We start from the raw sequence: 19,812 nt of genomic DNA, 5'->3' as shown, positions 1-19,812 counted from the left end.
AACTTGCAATCCAGTGTCTGGGAAAGTAGCTTTCCTCTGATTGAAAATCCTATGATAGCATCACCTGGAGCAGTAACTTAAAAGGTCATGCTCATTCTCCTCAAGATACAACAGAACCATTCTGTTGCCATTAGACCTATAACAAGGGTCCAACCTCAACATTTTCCAGGGAGACAGATTTATGCTATGAGCCAGGAGGAAATAACATACTATTAGTTTGCTAGGGCTTCCATACCAAAATACCACAGACTGGGTGGTATAAACAACAGAAATTTATTTGCTCACAATTCTGAAGATTAGAAATCCAAGCACAAGGTGTTGGAGAGTTTGGCTTCTTTTGAAGCCTCTCTCCCTGGTTTGCAAATAACCACCTTCTCACTGTCCTCACATGGTCTTTCCTCTGTACATGAGCATCCCCCGTGTCTCCTTTTGTGTCTAAATTTCCCCTCATAAAAGGGTATCAGTCAGGTTGGTTTAGAGTACCCCCTAACAGCCTCATTTTAACTTAATTATCTCTCTAAAAGACCTATCTCCAAATACAGTCACATTTAAGGTACTGGGAGTTAGTGCTTCTACATATGAATTTTGTAGGGACACAATTCAGTGCATAATATTCACTAAAACAAGGGTTCTGAGCAGAGTGACATGTTCCAGCTGTACCTTTTTGTATAGTTTTAACTTTTGGAACCATGTTAATGCTTTACCAATTCCTATAATCAAATCAGTCAGAATGAACCGATAATTTTTGAAAAGTCAAACACATACAAACAGGAACAAATAAATCTAAATGTATTTCAAATGAATAATACAACCGCACTGAAGGAGGGAATAAAAAAATAAACCCAAGTAAATTTGAACACAGTATTTTAACTATTATCCTTACTCTAAACAAAGAGAACTATAAACAAATACTGAACTACACTTAGTATTTGATATTTGTTATTGTATAGGTTAGCAGTTCCACAACTATTTTTGTATATTCTAGAATTGAACAAATTAGTAAATATAATGAGCATGTGAGAGTCAGGTTTTTAAAAAATTTTTTTTTTCAACGTTTTTTTTATTTATTTTTGGGACAGAGAGAGACAGAGCATGAACGGGGGAGGGGCAGAGAGAGAGGGAGACACAGAATCGGAAACAGGCTCCAGGCTCTGAGCCATCAGCCCAGAGCCTGACGCGGGGCTCGAACTCACGGACCGCAAGATCGTGACCTGGCTGAAGTCGGACGCTTAACCGACTGCGCCACCCAGGCGCCCCGAGAGTCAGGTTTTTAATTATTGGAGAAGGAAGATACAAATGTGGAACAGGATAAAACTAGAATGAATACTATAGTCCTAGCAACCAGATCTTGGTTTCTACACATTCTTTACTGCAAGGAACCAGGCTCTTTAGAGAAATGGTTCAATTCTGGCTGGAGCTAAGAAAGTGTCTGGATACGAGCCTATTGCAACTTGTTGTACCAGAAAGTAAGGAAAGTCTCAAAGAATCATATAGAAAGTTAAAAGGATGCAGAAGTCACCCTGAATAGGCTACTGGTGGCCAAATCCAGAACAATTAGAGTATCAGACTAAATAGTAAAAGATTATACCTCATTGAGCAAAATAAAAATCTATGAATTTATACTGACATAACAAATGAATAAGTAAGTAGTGAAGAAGGGACCACTCTTCTTTATGATAAAATGCCAATTAATTAATATAGACAAAATGATGGAAGTAAAAAAACAAAAACAAAAACAAAACAAATAAAACAAAAAAAATCTTGAAAGCATCATAGTAATAATGGATCCAGAAAGTAATACCAATGGATGCTAGAAGTAGTATGTGAAAGTTTGTGGAAAATCATTTACACTTTTAACATATCTCCCATATGCAACATAACATTACAGAGACAACTATTACCTTTATAGTGAAAAAACATAGTAGATACTACCTTAACCAATTATCAAAGTCAACATCTCCAAATACGGGACAAGTCAACATGAGGTATCCCGATAGGATGCACTGAGAAGGATACAATCACTTTTGTTGTATTCCTGCCATGAATTTTATAACCTGAATATAAGTATTAGGAACCATAAGACAAACCCTAACTGAGGGACATTTTACAAAATAACTTGCCTACCCTCTTCAAAAATGTCAAGGTCATGAAACACAGAGAAAGAGAAACTCTTCCAGGTAAAGAAGACTACAAAAAGACATGATATTAAATTCAATGATTCAATGTGTGATCCTAGACTGTATCCTGGACAGTGCCTGGGGATAGAGGATGAGGGTAGGGTGAGTTGCTACAAAGAAATTAGGACTAGTGAAAAATCTTGAATATAGACTGTTAAATAACTGTATTGCATAATTGTTAAAGTTTCTTACTTTAATAAGTGTACTGTGGTTATATAAGAGAATGCTCTTGTTCTGAGGAAATAACACACTGATGTGTTTAAGAGTAAACAAGCAAACATCCACAACTTATTCTTAAATAGTTCAGGTAAAATGTGTGTATTGTGTAAGTGTGTGTGCACATGTATATATAAAGAGAACAACTGCAAGCACATATAGGAATGATAATGTAGATAGGGCAAAATAAAACTATTGGTGAGTCTGAGTAAAGAGTACACAAGACTACTTTGTATTATTCTTGTAAATTTTCTACAAGTTTGAAATTTAATCAAAATGGAAAAGTTACCCAAAACAAGACATATTATTAATAATTCTCACATTAAATATGAAACTAAATAGAAATACAAGATACTAGAAATGAAGTAAAAAGGAGAGCAATATATATAAAAAAATCTGGACATGGGAAAATTACAAAGATAAAAATTAGTAACACTGAACGTTAAAAAAATAAAATAAAACTGATCAGAATTCAATACTCTAACAAAAGAATCTCAAAAAACAGCAGGAAAGGATTAATGAAGATAAAAACAGACTACAAAAAATTTAATGAAGTATGTAAGATTCACAAAACTCAAGGCTTGCTTTTGAAAAACATGAAGACTGGGGCGCCTGGGTGGCGCAGTCGGTTAAGCGGCCGACTTCGGCCAGGTCACGATCTCGCGGTCCGTGAGTTCGAGCCCCGCGTCAGGCTCTGGGCTGATGGCTCAGAGCCTGGAGCCTGTTTCCGATTCTGTGTCTCCCTCTCTCTCTGCCCCTCCCCCGTTCATGCTCTGTCTCTCTCTGTCCCAAAAATAAATAAAAATGTTGAAAAAAAAAATTTAAAAAAAAAAAAAAAAAAGAAAAACATGAAGACTGCTGATTAAGCATGTGTGTATACTATATGCTTTAGGTTTTCTCCCAAAACACTGCTAAAATGACCAATGACAGTTTCATATTAATTGCTGGCAAGAGCACAGGTATGGCAGGCATTGTTGACTGCCTCCTTCAAAATCATCCCTCCTCTACTTCCTTGCTACAAGACTGGTTTTGTTTTTATTTTTGATAGCTACAGTACCCAGCAGCTCCAGAAAATGAATCATGATTTGCCTAAGTCAGTGATTAACTCTCACTGCAATCAGAATCAATTGGGTAGCTTTTTAAAAATGTTTATTTATTTTTGAGAGAGAGAGAGAGAGAGAGAGAGAGAGCACAAGCTGGGGAGGGGGCAGAGAGAGGGAGAGGGAGACACAGAATCCAAAGCAGGCTCCAGGCTCTGAGCTGTCAGCACAGAGCCGGACACAGGGCTCAAACTCACAAACTGTGAGATCATGACCTGGGCTGAAGGCAGATGCTTAACCAATTAAGCCACCCAGGCACCCCAATTGGGTAGCTTTTAAAAAATTCTAGAGCTTGAACCCCACTGCAGACAAATTGCATCTCAGTGTTTTTCTTGTCACCTTGTATGAGCTTTTAAGTCATTAGTTCTCAACTGTGGATAGCATTCTAGAATCATCAGTGCTTTTTTTAAAATGATGATGCCTAGGCCATATCCCAGATGAATTAAAATCAGAATTGCTGTGGGTGGGACCCAGACATCAATAACCAAGGTTAAGAATAACTAGATTAAATTAAAAGAAATCATTAATCCTCTGTCCCTATTTGTTGCAAGTGCTTTTTTGCACCTTATGTAGCCATAAGTAAACTAACTAGAAGTGGAGAAACAGGTTCTGTCAGAGACAGCTAGGAGTACTGTGAGGTGAACAAGCTATTGTGAAGTTTAACTTGGAAATATTTACTGAAGTTTAAAATATGTGTACTCTATTGTCCCCATAATTTTACTCTTAGTATATACCTTAGAGAATGCCTGTACATAAATATTCACTGGAACAGTGCTTGCCACAGTGATAACTATATAAAATCTAAATGTTTAAAAACCAAAGAATGATTAAACATACCACAGTGCTACAAAATATGGCTTTACATGAAGCAATTAAAGTGAGATAGTTCTATACTTATGTGAACAATTCTCCACACAGAATAATAAAGCAAATTTCAAAATAGTAACAATAATTACCAAACAACTCACACTAAGTGGAAGTTCTAAGTGAATGTGCTAAGAATCCTGTTCTAAGGATTTTACATGAACCAACTTAAACCTTGGACCAATTCTATAATGCAGTTACTTTCCACATTTTGCAGGATATACTTATAATTCTTTTCATATAGATAAACTTTTAAGTGACAAAACATTACCACATACATGTGTCCATATACTTAAATGTATAGGATAAAGGTAAAAAGGATAAATAATTTTTAACAGTAGCTACCTTTGGGAACTTTGGATATACAACTGGGATTGGAGACTGTGGTCACATGGAACTTGAGCTCCTCCATAACATATAAATTATTTGTATAAAAAGATATATTCATTGACTATATATATAATTATTACTTAACTAAAAATAGAAGTTAAGAATTTTAGCCATTCAGGCTAAGAGGATACTTGTTTACAAAGGCAACAGTTTATAAGCAAACCACATTCAACAAAAGAGGCTTGATAAAATGGTAACACTACCAGACCATTACAACTCACGACAAAGATAAATGTGTAAAAACACGACAGCTATTCATAAGGTACTTAGGCATGATAAACATGGGTTAAAGGTCAGTGACCATAGTATGATCACATTAAAAAAAGAATTCTAAGTATTTGCTCTAACAATGTGACAGCAATCGTTAATTGGTAGGACTACAGATGACCTTTGTTTTTTTTATTTCTGCTTCTCTGCATTTTCTAAATTTGTTGTAATAATTATTTTGCAATGAAAGGAACAGAGAATACAGCTATCTTCAGAAAAAAGTGACATATTTGATCGGTATTCAAAGATTTGTAAAAGGAAATGATCTAAACATGGCATAGGTACAAGTACAGTTTTTTAAATTTTAAATTAAAAAACTTTCAAATAGAGGATACAGCCTATTTAAATAATATAACACCAAGAAGGTAATGCAAAGTAATGGAAAAGGAAATAAATTATTACTGGATACAAGACACTGGAACAATACTGAGTAAATGAAAAATAATTGAATTTAGATCCTCAATACACAGCAAAACAAACTTAAAATGGATTAAAAGTTATGTATATAAGAGAATTGAAATGCATAATCCTGGCTCTCAATGATTTACAAGGCATTTGGGGAGCAAAATTTGCCTGTAAGATCCTTCGGAGAATAAGGCTGGATACATCATGCTCCCGGATTTTAAAGTACTGTATATGATTGTTTTGATATAGTAATCAAAAAAGTATGGTATTGGCATAAAAACAGACACACAGATCAATGGAACAGAATACAGACCCAGAAATAAACCTATGCACCAGAAACCCAAAAATAAACTATGGTCAAAAAGTTTACAACATAGGATCCAAATATATACAAAAAGGAAAGGACAGTCTCTTTAATAAATGGTGTTGGAAAAACTAGACAGCCACATGGAAAGAGTGAAACTAGATTATTATCTTAACACCATATAAAAAATTAATTCAAAATTATTTTACTGGAATGTAAAACCTGAAACCATAAAACTCCTAGAAGAAAACAGAGGCTGTTAGCTCCTTGACATTGGTCTTAGGTATTATTTTTTGGACATAACCCCATAAGCAAAGGCAACAAAAGCAAAAATAAACAAGTGGACTGGCACCTGGGTGGCTCAGGTTAAGGGTCTGACTCTTGATTTCAGCTCAGGTCATGATCTCACAGTTCGTGGGGTCAAACCCCATGTCAGGGTCTGCAATGAGCATGGAGCTTGCTTGGGATTCTCTCTGCCTCTGCCTCTCCCCCATTCGTGCATGAGAGTGCACACACACACACACTCTCTCTCTCTAAATATTTTTTATTCAACGTTTTTTTGTTTTTTTGTTTTTTTTTTGTTTTTTTTTTTTATTTTTGGGACAGAGAGAGACAGAGCATGAACGGGGGAGGGGCAGAGAGAGAGGGAGACACAGAATCGGAAACAGGCTCCAGGCTCCGAGCCATCAGCCCAGAGCCTGACGCGGGGCTCGAACTCACGGACCTCGAGATCGTGACCTGGCTGAAGTCGGACGCTTAACCGACTGCGCCACCCAGGCGCCCCTCTAAATATTTTTTAAAAAGTGGACTATATCAAACAAAAAAAAATCTTCTGAATAGTAAAGGAAATAAAAAGGGGAGAATAAAAAGGGGAGAAAATATTTGCAAATCATACATCTGACAAGGGTATATGATAATATCAAAAATATATAAAGAAAGTATAACTCAATAGCAAAGAACCTATTTTATTTTAAAAATGGGAAGAGAATCTGAATAGACATTTCTCCAAAGAAGACATACAGATGGCCAACAGGTACATGAAATGATACTCAACATCACTAACCATCAGGGAAATGCAAATCAAAACTACAGTGAGATATCATCTCACAACTGTTAGCATGGCTATTATCAAAAAGACAAGGAATAACATGTTGAGGAAAATACGGAGAAAAGGGAAGGAACACTTATACACTATTGGTAGGAATGTAAATTGGTGTAGCCACTACAGAAAACAGTAAGGACTCAAAAAATTAAAAACAGAATTCCCATATGAACCAGCAATTCCACTTTTGAGTATCCAAAGAAAATGAAAACACTAATTCAGAAAGACATATGAGACCATGTTCACTGCAGCATTGTTTACAATAGCCAAGATTGTTTACAATCTGAGTGACCCATCCACTGAGTGAGTGGATGAATAAAGAGATTTTATATTATTATTCGGTCATAAAAATGAGTGAAATCTTGCCATCTATGACAACATGGATGGACCTCAAGGTCATCATCCTAAGTGAAGTAAGTCAGACAAAATAAATACCATATACTTTCCCTTACATGTGGAATTTATTTTTTTAATGTTTGTTTATTTTTGAGAGTGTGTGAGTGGGGGAGGGGCAGGGGGGCACGGACAGAGGAGCAGGCTCCATGCTGACAGCTGAGAGCCTGATGTGGGGCTCGAACTCATGAACCGGGAGATCATGACCTGAGTCAAAGTCAGACACTTAACTGACTGACCCACCCAGGCACCCCCTCACTTACATACGGAATCTGAATAAAGGCCAACCTTGTAGACACAGAAAATAGTTGATAGTTGCCAGAGACCAGGGGTGGGGGATGTGAAATAGGAAAAAGGGGCTCAAGAGGTACAAACTTCCAGTTGTAAAAGAAATAAGTCATGGGCGGTTAATAATATTGTATTGCATATTTAAAAGCTGCTAGTAGCGTAAATCTTAAAACTCTTCATCACAGGAAAAAATTATGTATGGTGATGATATTAACTAGACTTACCATGAGGTCATTTCAAGATATATACAAATACCAATACACTATGTTGTACATCTGAAACTAATATAATGTTACATGTCAATTATACCTCAATTTAAAATAAAAGATCCTTTGGGAACCACCAAAAGGCCTTTAGTTAAGGGCTTTAAACTGTAATTGATATAAAGTTCCCAAGAATGAGAAATAGAGAAAGGGAGCTAACATTTACCGAACTTCTGATGTGTACTAAGTGTTCCACACATATCTGATTTCATTCTCAACACTGAGTGAGAATGAGAGCCTCTCATTTGCAGGTTAAACAGCTCACAGGTGGTGCAGCTGAGATCAGAAGCTACATCTGATACCAGAGCCCATACTTTTTACACCGTGTTATTGAGAGAATAGCATAGGTAAAATAATCTGAGATATGGTGTTTCTTTCTTTTCCTGAAGGAGCCAATATTTAAACTAAACAGTTAGTGAGAACAGATGGCAAAGATGCAGAGGCAGAAACTACCTGACAAAGGATAGTGGAGGGTAGTGGGAAGAGGTAAGGGCAGTTATAAAACATAATATGAAGAGAACAGTAAAAGTACCATACAAAACAGAATTGATTGGACCAAAATGTTATTAACATAAAAATATTAGACAGTAAGCATCTATCTGTATCTAAGTCTATACCTACTTTTTTTAAGATTTTATTTTTAAGTAATTTCCACACCCAACGTGGGCTCAAACTCATAGCTCTGAGATCAAGAGTTGCATGCTCCACTGACTGAGCCAGCCAGGCGCCCCCTTCCTAATTTTTATATCCCTACTTCCTTTCTCTCTCTTTTTTTAATGTTTTTATTTATTTTTAAGAGACAGAGAGAGCGCAAGCACGAGTGGGGGAGGGACATAGACAGACAGGGAGACACAGAATCTGGAAGCAAGTGGAGCCTGCTTCAGACACAGAATCTGAAGCAACTGGAGCCTTCAGGATCTACAGGATCTGAAGCAGGCTCCAGGCTCTGAGCTGGCAGCACAGAGCCCAACGCCAAGGCTCGAACCGGTGAACCGTGAAATCATGACCTGAGCCGAAGTCAGATGCTTAACCGACTGAGCCACATAGACGACCCAATGTCCCCAGTTTCAAAAATGTATTTGAGGAGACTAAGAATTAAAGAAAAAAAAATGTTTTAATAATATACAAAGGTCATAGGTAATAGGTACTCAATATCAAAAACCCAGGCTAAAATTATTACTAGGATTGATCATTATTTGAAGTGCTCAGATTCCTGGCACTCAATGCAAAAAGGAAATACTATAGAATGGATTATATGATTCCTAATTGCCTGGGAATATTTACAGGAGATAAGCAAGACCTTGTTGAGAAACAATAAGAAGACCTAAGTTAATTGAGAGGCTTGTATTATTAGAAGATTCCCCAAATTTCTTTTTTTTTTCAAGATTTTAAAAAATGTCTTGGGGTGCCTGGGTGCCTCAGTCAGTTAAGCATCCAACTTTGGCTCAAGTCATGATCTCATGGGTTATGGGTTTGAGCCCTGCATTGGGCTCTGTGCTGACAACACAGAGCCTGGAGACAGCTTCAGATTCTGTGTCTCCATCTCTCTCTGCCCCTCCCTTGCTCGCTCGCTCTCCCTCAAAAATAAACATTAAAAAACTTAAAATGTCTTTTATTTATTTTAAGAGAGAGGGAGAGAGAGGGCAGAGAGAGGGGAGAGAGAGAATCTCAAGCAGGCTCCACACTGTCAGTGCAGAGCTGAATGGGGGGTGCAATCTCACAAACCATGAGATCATGACCTGAGCCGAAATCAAGAGTTGGACATTTAACCGACTGAGCCAGCCAGTCACCCCAAGATTCCCCAAATTTCTATTTATACAATTATAGATACAATGCAATTCAATCTAAATCACAAAAGATGCCTGAGTGCAACCAAGCTATTTCAAAAATTTATATGGAAATGCATAAGAACACAAACAGCCAAGACACTCTTGAGGAACAAAAGAGGACTTGCTCTAAATATTATAAAGTTACAGCGAATAAGATAGCATGATATTGCTGCAAGGAGAGAAAAATAGAGCAATGAAACAGAATATAATCTCCCAAAATACATGTAGACATAGGTGGTCACTTGATTTTTTTTACTAAAATGGTATCGTCAATCAGTGTAGAAAGATGAACTTTTCAGTAAATGATACTGGAACAATTGGATACCCACATGGGGGATAAAATGAAATTAAATCACTACCTACAGGAATCAATTCCAGGTAGTGTAAAGACCTACATGTTAAAACCAACGGCTAGAAAGCTTCTAGAAGAGAACATGAGAAAATCTTCATTACCTCTACGTAGCAGAAAATTTCTTAAACAAGAACTAACTACGAAAAAAGATTCCTTACATTTAAATCCAGAACCTCTATATTCATCAAAAGGCACCAGAACCTCTATATTCACCTAAAGGCACCAGAATGAAAAACTAAGCCAGAGCAGAAGAAAATATTATTATACAGAAGATATATACACATATATATATCAATTGCTATAATCAGAGAAAAACAACCCAATTAAAATTTGGCAAAACATTTCAACAAGCATTTTATAAAAAAGGACGCCCAGGTGGGCAAGAATTGGTGTTACATTTCATTGATAATAAAGGAACTATCAATTAAATGTGATAACATTAGACAACCACCAAACTGTCAAAAATTTAAAAGTATGATGATGCCAAGGGCTGGCATGGATGTGGAGCGAAAGGAACCTTTGTGAACTGCTGATACAAGTAAAACACTTGCACAGTATCTTTAGAGAACAGTTTGACGTTGTCTAGTAAAACTGAAGATGTACAATTTCTATCCCTCAGCAACTTAACCACAATTTTAGTATATATGCTAAAGAAATGTAAGCACATGTGTACCAAAATATGTGCACAAAATACTAGTGGTCACAATGCTTGTTATGACCAAAAACTGGAAGTCAAATATCCATGAAAAACAGAAAGGATAAATAGTAAATTGTGATGCTATCATACAAGATAATATACATATATCTATCTATATATATATCTCTCTCTCTATATATATATATATATAACAATGGAAAAAATTAACTGTAGTTACAGGAAACATGAATGAAGCTCACATTTTTTTATTAAAAAAAACACAAAAGAATGTCTACTCATACAAAGAGAGAAAATAGACATAAACTAAACCTATATGATTTTGGAACGCATACGTAGGTACTAAAATTCAAATGTAAGGCAAAGAAAACATCACAGTGGTTATCATCAGAGGAGCACAGTTATTTGTGATTGTGGAGGGGTACATCAGAGGTTTCTTTAGAGATAGTTGTATTTTATTTCTTAGGTACTCCCTACATGAGTCTTTACAATTATATATTAAACAATACAAATAAGTAGGATATGCTATTTCTGTATCTAATTTAAGAGCAAAAAAAATAAGCCAGAGGCATTCAAAAAAAATACGCACTTCTAAAAATGTTTCAAATATTAAATCATGTGGGAAAAAACTTTAATTTTATGTAAAAAATGTTGGCCATAATGGTAAATGCTGAATGAATTCAATTTTTAAAAATCACATTTTATATATGTACATAAAACATAGTGGGGAGAAAATACAAAGAAGTAAGCATTGGTTTTTAACTGGGAATGGACATTTTCTTCAAAAGATGTACTTCTGAAATTGTTTAAAATAATCATATTTTACTTTTACAAGTAGGAGGAAACAGTATTTTTTTTAAGACAGCATAAAGGAAAATTAAACCATTTGACAACTTAGTAAGAGAAAATCAGGTGTGTGAGGGGTTAGGGTGTGCAGTCACTCACATTTTATCAAAGGGTAAATTCCAGGGATCAAGTCACCTGATGGACAAGAATTTTCAAGAGGAGGAAAGCAAGTCAAGTCCTGACAAAGAAAAGGGGATTCCAGGGAAAAAGGGGAAACAACACAACAAACTACCTTGCAGGAGCCTTGTGGATTTTCAACAGCCATTCTTTCCTCCACTCTGGAAGCGTCTGTGCAAGCAAAGCAGAGCTGGGGAAAAAGAAAGAAGTCAGGAAACACCAGGCTCTTCTGGGAGTCCAGGTCAGCCAACCACCCGTCACCTATACACGTAGGTCAGGCAAGGCTAGGGTGCCTGTTCAACACCAGCATCAAGACAAGAGCAGGGTGACTGTAGTTCTGGGCAGAATCTTTCCCTGAGCTCACAGAGGTCTCCTGAGAACAGAGCGCTGGAGTCACAAAGGCACACAAAGGCGCCCCACAACTACAGTGCTATACGGACACATATTCCCACAAACTCACTCACGCCACGAGGACACAGGCACCCCAAACCTAAACACAACTGGCTGCACATGGTCACACGAGCATACACACTGCAGGAACAGACACAGTCACAATCGCAGTCATAGGCACCCCACACTCTCACATTCCGACTGCCACACTTCATGGGGACACAGTGACAATAACGAATTCACACGCACCCTACACTAATAATATCACAAATACACACACCTTGGTTAAACACAATCACCGATCTCACAGTTAAGGCATCCCATACCCACAGTTCAGCAAATGGTCATAAACACACACACACACACACACACACACACACACACAAGAAGACACCCAGTTTTACAAACGCGGTCAAAGAACCCTACACGCGCAAACACCCGGTCACACAATTACCTCATTACACATGAACAATCATAACCGCAAATCAAGCCCCCCTTCCCCGCCCTCACAGTTCCGTACACGCTCACACTGGCACACAGTCACATTCAGACACACACCCTCCTCACAATCTCCCCCTCTCAGTTGGCTCCCCACACACCCTGCACAGGCCAGAGGTTCCAGACACGCCGGCCCAATCCCGGGCTCCGGGCCACCTCACCTACGCCTCCTTCGGTACAGGTAGTACCTCTCTACTCTACTTGGAACAAGTCGAACGCAGGAGCTCCCGCAGCGCCCTGGGGCCGTTTGCTCCAACCCGCCAGAAGATCCCGCCCACTGCTCAGGAGAAGGTCCAGTTCTCGCGGGAGGGAGCACTGAGCCTAGAGGCCTCTGGGAGATGTAGTACGAATGCGACAGGTTTCTGGAAAGCTGTCGCCTGGATATCCCAATTTCCCCGAGGCGTGGAGCCCGGACCTAGCCAAAACTGGGTCTTCCCGCTGAGCCGCGCTCCGGGGGCTTCCGCGAGCGTCAGCTAAGGACTCCGTCGACCAAACTGTAGACAGGCTCCTGTGAGCACTCCTGTTGACCATGGCTGGTCCTTGCTCTGCAGACCCTAGTTCAGCAAGAATCCCCCTGCCCTTGATACTTAACCACGCTCCTCTTAGTAATCTTTTATCCACTGACTCCCTCATGCTGTGCATTGGATATAAATCCCTGCTGTATTATATACTGACTTGAGTTCAATCTCTCTCTCTCTATTGCAACAATCTTTCATAAAGTCTTCCTTACCTGTTTAACTTGTCTGGTGCAATTTTTCGTTGACACAGCCCTCAGAGCGGCTCTCTCCAGCTTTGGTAGTTCACCTGTAACATACTAGGTCCTACAGGCATCCTTCTCAGGCATCCTGGGAATCCCAGTCCTGGCCTTCGCCAATGGCCAGATGGACCAGGCCAAGCTGCCTAAGCTGCCTCCTCTAGAAGCTGGCCACAGTTAAGTGCCCTGATGGTGCTCAGAATTCTGCTTTGCCCTGAGTACCAAGATGTTCTTGAGGCAGAGTGCTTCGGAACTTGTCGGGGAGCCAGGAGAACGAACCTGAATGTGGACAGGAGCATCTGTGACCAAACCAGCCTGGGGAGTTTGAAAGGGAGAAATCTTCAAGCCCAGTTATGTATTTGAAGGTAGGCAAAGAAAGTGTGAGACAGTGGTGAGATTACATGTGTGACTGGTTGGAGGAGGATAGTTGAGTGTAAGAGAAACTGCATGTGAGTAAAATTGGTGAGTGTGAACAGAGTGGTGGGATCAAGACTATGTGTGACTTCGTGAGGCTAGAGGGTCATATCATGGGCGTGTGAGGTTGGAATAATTGTGTGCATGTGGTGGGGCAAGATTGTGTGTGGATCTGTGGGTAAGTGTATGAGTATTTGTGTGATCACCTAAATATGGGTCATCTCAGCATGGGTGGCTGAGATGGTGGAGGAATCTGAATCCTGCAAGCCTCATTTCCTGTTCAAACTAATAATAAGGGCATGTCTTCCTGGAGTTTCAATTTTAAGAGGGAAAAGCTACATAATTTATATAATAAATAACTTGCAGCATTCTTATATAAACACTTAAGATTCCAAACATTTGTTCTGGAACAGAATAACAAATCAGTATGACATTTTAAACAAGGTACATTTTGCTATAGGGGTACCTGTTTTGTCCACAATCTTGCCCCCAGACATTTACTCTTCTCTGTTCTTTGGGAGTCATTGGTAGAGTAAACACTCAGAGACGTGATTGTTCAATTCAAACAGGAGCATCAGCCACAACTTAAAGATGTTCAGATGGGGGCGCCTAGGTGGCTCAGTGGGTTAAGCGTCTGACTCTTGATTTCAGCTCAGGTCATGATCTCATGGTTCATGAGATCAAGCCCTGTGTCTTGCTCTATGCTGACAGCATGGAGCCTGCTTGGGATTCTCTCTCTGCCTTTATCTCTCTCTCAAAATAAGTAAATAAACATAAAAAAATAATTGATGTTCAGAGGAATCTGTACAGCAATGTGATGCTGGAGAACTAGAGCAACACAGCCATGTTAGGCGTGGATAGCTCTCTGTATAGTCCAATTTCTGAAAGTAAAGTGCTGTCTCTTTTCCATTTCTGAAATACTTAGAACCTTTACACGGCATAGTAGATTCAGCTTTGAGATGCAAGCTTCAGATATTCTCAACCCTCTGCTATATCATTGTATATGCTCAACCTTTAAGGTAAAATGTTACTTCTTTCGTTCCTCTTTATATGGTAACGTCCTGAAAGGCCCAGGCTCAGTCTGAGTTTGGGGATGGTACTTGAATTAAAGTCTTAGGTCATTTTCCTATATATGGACTATCATATCACCAAACTGAATGAAATCTTTAAGTTGGAACAAGAAGAGAGGCCATGGGTGGTGAATAGAGGAAAGGTAAAGGCGGTTGTGTCCAAGAGAGTGAGTGGAATAAGGCAGAACATAGATGTTCAGTGAGAGAGCTGACGGCCCTGAAATGTTTTTCAGGATTTCCTTCATAGGCCTTACTCTCCTTGAGTTTCAGTTGACATGAACCCTTCTGTCCTCATTGTTCCTCTATCAGTGCCCTCTTTTATTTAAGTAATCCTAGAGGACCATATTCTGTTCATTTTCAGAGTCTACATATGCACTCAGCCCTTCATAAATCTGCAGTCTTTTGAAACTATTATTGTTGCACACTGCAGTTTCTTTTTATTACATTCTGCTATCTTTCCATTGCTAAAAGCTTCAGGGTTATACTTTACATCTGCATTTCACAGTCCTATTTCAGCAACCTTCATCACCTCTCAAAGTTACTAGCTTAGGAACTTAGTAACTTTCCTCCTGGCTCTCCTTTCTGTCAACTTTTTTTTTTTCACAATTGTTTTTATTTTATTTTTATTTTTTTAATGTTTTTTGTTTTTGAAAGAGGGAGAGAGTGAGCATGAGCAGGGGAGGGGCTGAGAAAGAGGGAGACACAGAATCTGAAACAGGCTCCAGGCTCTGAGCTATCATCACGGAGCCCCACATGGGGCTTGAACCCACAAACCATGAGATTATGACCTGAGCTGAAGTCAGATTCCTAAGCGACTGAGCAACCCAGGTGCCCCATTTCACAGTTGTTTTTAAAGGAATCATTTCATTGATCTTAAAAATGTAAACAAGGTTATAGTGAAAAAAAAAAGAAGTCTCCCTTTCACTATTTCTCTTCTCTACATGTATCTACTGTGGCTAGTTTCTTATGTAAACTACTTTGAGTAATTCTATGACTATACCAACATATCTATGTATATAAGGCCGCTTATCTTTATTTTTCACAAATTTTAATATAAAGCATCTTATTTTTTACTATTATTTCTTAGGAGACATCCCATATTAATACATACTCCTTGTTCTTACGGTGGCATAGTATTTTGTGGTGGGGGAAATGTCATACTTTCATACCATATTCGTGAATTTTTAGGATGTTTTCAGGTTTCTACAATTCTAGAATGAATATCTTTATATATTCAGCTTTGCACAGATTTGCAGGCATCTTTGTAATAAATTCCTCTAAGAAGTGCTGTGTCAGAGACATTGTATAAATATTTGCAATCCACATAAGATGAATCACTTTCCATTCCCACCAAAAAACTTATGAAAGTTCATGTTTCCTGTTCTTGTCAAACACTGTATTTTTGATTTAACAGCTCAATTGACCTATTGAGCCTTTATATGTGCCAGGTTATATTCTAGGAAAGCATCAGTGAAAAAAAAAATGGCCAAAATTTCCTTTCCTCAAGGAGTTTATATTCTAGTCAGGGAAAGTGGTCAATGAACATGCAAATGAAATATATAGTATTCCAGATAAGCTCTAAAGAGAAAAATAAAGCTTGGAAATGGGATAGCAAGTGCCAAGGGAATTGCAATTTTATGGTTTTTTTAAAATTTTTTTAAAGTTTATTTATTATTGAGAGACACAGAGACATAGAGCATGAGCAGGGGAGAGGGAGAGAGAGGGAGAGACACAGAATCTGAAGTAGGCTCCAGGCTCCGAGCTGTCAGCACAGAGCCCGACACAGGGCTCAAACTCCCAAACTGTGAGATCATGACCTGAGCCGAAGCTGGTCGCCTAACCAACTGAGCCACCCAGGTGCCCCTGTGTTGTTGTTTTTTTTTAAGTTTTATTTATTTAGGTAATCTCTACACCCAATGTGGGGCTCAAACTCACAACCCCAAGATCAAGAGTTGTGTGCTCTTCTGACTGAGCCAGTCAGGAACCCTGGGAATTGTCCTTTTAAATAGAATAGTTAGGAGAAGCCTAAAAAGAAAATACTTGAGCAAAACCAAAAAGAAGAAGCAGTGGCATTTAAAGGTATTTAGACAAAGCGAATTATAAACAGAGAAAACACCAAAATAGAAATGCCATAGGTTGGCTACAAGCCTGGTATATTCAAAAGCAGCAAGTTGGTCCAGTGACAAAGTGAAGAATAGTAGATGAGAAGAAGGAGCTAATGAGGGGACCAATTATGGAAGGTCTTAGCATTGTAAGAACTTTGCTTATTTTTCTCAGTGAGATGTGAAGGCAATGTTGGTTCTGCACAGAGGAGTGACATGATCTGACTTGCATTTAAAAGAGATCACTTGGGGGTGGGGGTGGGGGTACCAGGGTGGCTCAGTCATTAAGTGTCTGACTTTTAATTTTGGCTCAGGTGATGATCTCACGGTTCATGAGTTCAAGTCTCGCATCAGGCTCTTCACTGACAATGAGCAGCCTGCTTGGGATTCTCTCTCTCTCCTTCTCTCTCTGCCCCTCCTGAGCTCTCTCTCAAAATAAATTGATAAGCTTAAAAAATAAAAATAAAATAAAAGAGATCACTTGGTGCATGGCTGATTCAGTCAGAAAACTGTGCAACTCTTGATCTTGGGGTAGTGAGTTCAAGCCCCACATGGGGTATAGAGATTACTTAAATAGCTAAAACTTTAAAAACAGAGAGAGAGACCAGGGTGCTGATTAGAGAATACAGTGTAGGGGGACAAAAAAAAAAAAAAAAAAAAAAGGAAGCAGGGAAACTAGCTAATGAGCTGTTGGAATACTCCAGGTAAGAGTTGATGGTAACTTGGTCTTGGGTGATTGCACTGGTAGTCATGAGAGGAGTTGGATTTCAGATATATTTTGAAGATAGAGCTGAAAGAATCAGGTAACAGATTTGATGTTGGAAATGAAAGATAAGAACCTAGGCTCATGCGAGTATTTCAGCTTGAGTAACTGAAAACCAGAATTGTTATTTACTGAAATAAAACTATGGAATGAGCAAATTTTAAGGGGTAGATGAAGAATTTTGTCTTTGCTCTCCTAAACCACTGAGACAGTCCATGTTAAAGAGAAACATTTATTTGTTGTATCTAGATGTCATTTATAACAGTAAGAGGATGAGGGGTGCCTGGGTGGCTCAGTCTGTTACACCTCTGACTCCTGATATCGGCTCAGGTCATGATCTCATGGTTCATGAGTGCGAGCCCCAACATCGGGCTCTCTGCTGTCAGTGCAGAGCCAGCTTCAGATGCTCTGTCTCCCTCTGTCTCTGCCTTCCCCACTCACACGTATGTGCACGTGTGCGCTCTCTCTCAAAAATAAATTAAAAAAAATAATATTGGGAGGATGAGAATTCTAAGGAAATTTATTAGGGTAAGAATAAACATAGTAACAGATTGCAGTGGGTTAAATTGTGGCCCCCAGAGATATGTCCATATCCTAACCCTGAGACATGTGAATGTGACCTTACTTAGTAAAAGTAATTTTCTTTTCAGGCATAATTAAGAATCTCTAGGTGCGTTCATTCTAGATAATCTGGGTGTGACCTAAATCCAATGACAAGTGTCTTTATAATAGAAGATGAAAAGACATACAAAAGAAGACCATGTGAAGACAGAGTATAGATTGAAGTTACACGGCAACAAGCTAAGGATACCTGAGTCTAGTTAGGATTTTTTTTTTAATCTCTTGGGAACATCTTGATTTTTTTTTTCCTTGTATTTTCATATGCCTTTTAATTTTTGTTGTTGTTGAAAGCCAGACATTTTGTTTAGGACACTGGTGTGCAGAAAAGTCTTAGCATAGCAGACCTGAGAATTCTTATCCCTGGAAATGTCTGCTTGCACAGTTGGCCCTTGGCTTGCACCTAGAACTTAGATTTCCAGAGGGGATTCACACTATCCTATTTGACAAAAATGGCTCACTATGCCTGTTTGTGTAAATCATATAATTTGTTAAATATCTGCTTTCCTTCTGAAATTCTAGTATGTGCCTGGCAGAGGCTCCCTATGTGACCAGCACACAATAAAAACTCTAGGTACTGAGTCTCTAGTGAACTTCCCTGGTTGGCAACATTCACATGTGTTGTCAAAACTTGTTGCAGGGGAAATTAATGTCCTCTTTGATTTCACTTGGAAAGGATCCTTGGAAACATGTGCTGGTTTTTCCTGGACTTTGTTCCATGCACCTTTTCTCTGCTAATTTCCCTTTGTATTGTTTCACTGTGAGTTCCTCTAGTGAATCGTTCAACCTTGGACAGAGTGTTGATCTTGGGGTCCCATGACACAACAGTAATGAGGAAAATAATTTTCACCCTGAATGGGCATACATTTTCTTCTGCAAAGTCTTTAGTGTAGAGTTTTGAGTTAATTCAGTTAGGATTTTAAGAACTAAGCAAGATAAATTCATACAATTTGATATGTGCTTATGTAAATTTTAAAGATAGATAACTGACAAGCCAAGATATTTGTGGGGTCCCCTGATTCGATGGGAGCCACCAAATGTGGGGTGACAAGATCTGGTAGAAGCTGACAATGGGGATGGTGAAAGAATTCATCCAAGGCAGAACAAAGGAGATAGAAGTTTATCGAATATACCGCAAGAAAGCAGTGGGCACAAAGGCAAAGCAGAGACTGTCTGCAGTGCGACAGGGGTGGGAAGCTGTAGTTAATTAAAGAGGGAAAGTGAGGAGGTGTGGTAACTAACTACGGCTTCCCACCCCTTAATTTTCCTTTATATGGTCCCTGTGTCCTGGTGTAAGTAACCCATTGGTCAGCTGGGGCTTATGGATATTTTGAGGTGGGTCACCTAAAGAGCATGTTTATATTCTGCCAGGGGGTTACTATGGGCCCTTCTACCTTACTCAGGTTTCCATTGTTAAAGTTAATTGCCCAAAAGCAGCCTTCACAATATTATTACCCCACCAGCCAGGCAGTATAGTTAGTGATCAGCTGGGGCCTGGGGATCAGAAATATTATATGCATAGGCTGTTTCTTCTTGAGATACCAAATATACTCTTCATTACTATTGAGTTACACTGAACATACACATTCTATGCAGTTGTCTTCAGGTCTTTCCTATTTCACAATAAAAATATTT

At 38.7% G+C, this 19,812-nt stretch overlaps 1 protein-coding gene across 3 annotated transcripts in view; it reads right to left on the bottom strand.

Annotated features, from left to right (window-relative positions):
* The window catches only part of LOC115502520 (zinc finger protein 345), a 99,139-nt gene that overhangs the window by 15,637 nt on the left and 63,690 nt on the right, over window positions 1-19,812 (bottom strand). The window contains exons 1-2 of one of the 3 annotated variants that reach the window (XM_030297995.1): window positions 12,558-12,718; window positions 11,684-11,758 (exon numbers count right to left, since the gene is read on the bottom strand). The exons of 1 other annotated variant lie outside the window; for it this stretch is intronic. The gene's annotated coding sequence lies outside the window, so the exon portion shown is untranslated. Of the gene's footprint in view, window positions 1-11,683; window positions 11,759-12,557; window positions 12,719-19,812 lie in introns of those variants that run through there. One more of the 3 variants, XM_030297994.1, reaches the window with a different exon arrangement.

This window comes from Lynx canadensis, chromosome E2, assembly GCF_007474595.2.
Source record: "Lynx canadensis isolate LIC74 chromosome E2, mLynCan4.pri.v2, whole genome shotgun sequence".
NCBI classification, from domain to species: domain Eukaryota; kingdom Metazoa; phylum Chordata; class Mammalia; order Carnivora; family Felidae; genus Lynx; species Lynx canadensis.
The sequence above is the reverse complement of the archived record's forward strand: the minus strand, read 5'-3'. Positions and strand labels throughout refer to the sequence as shown.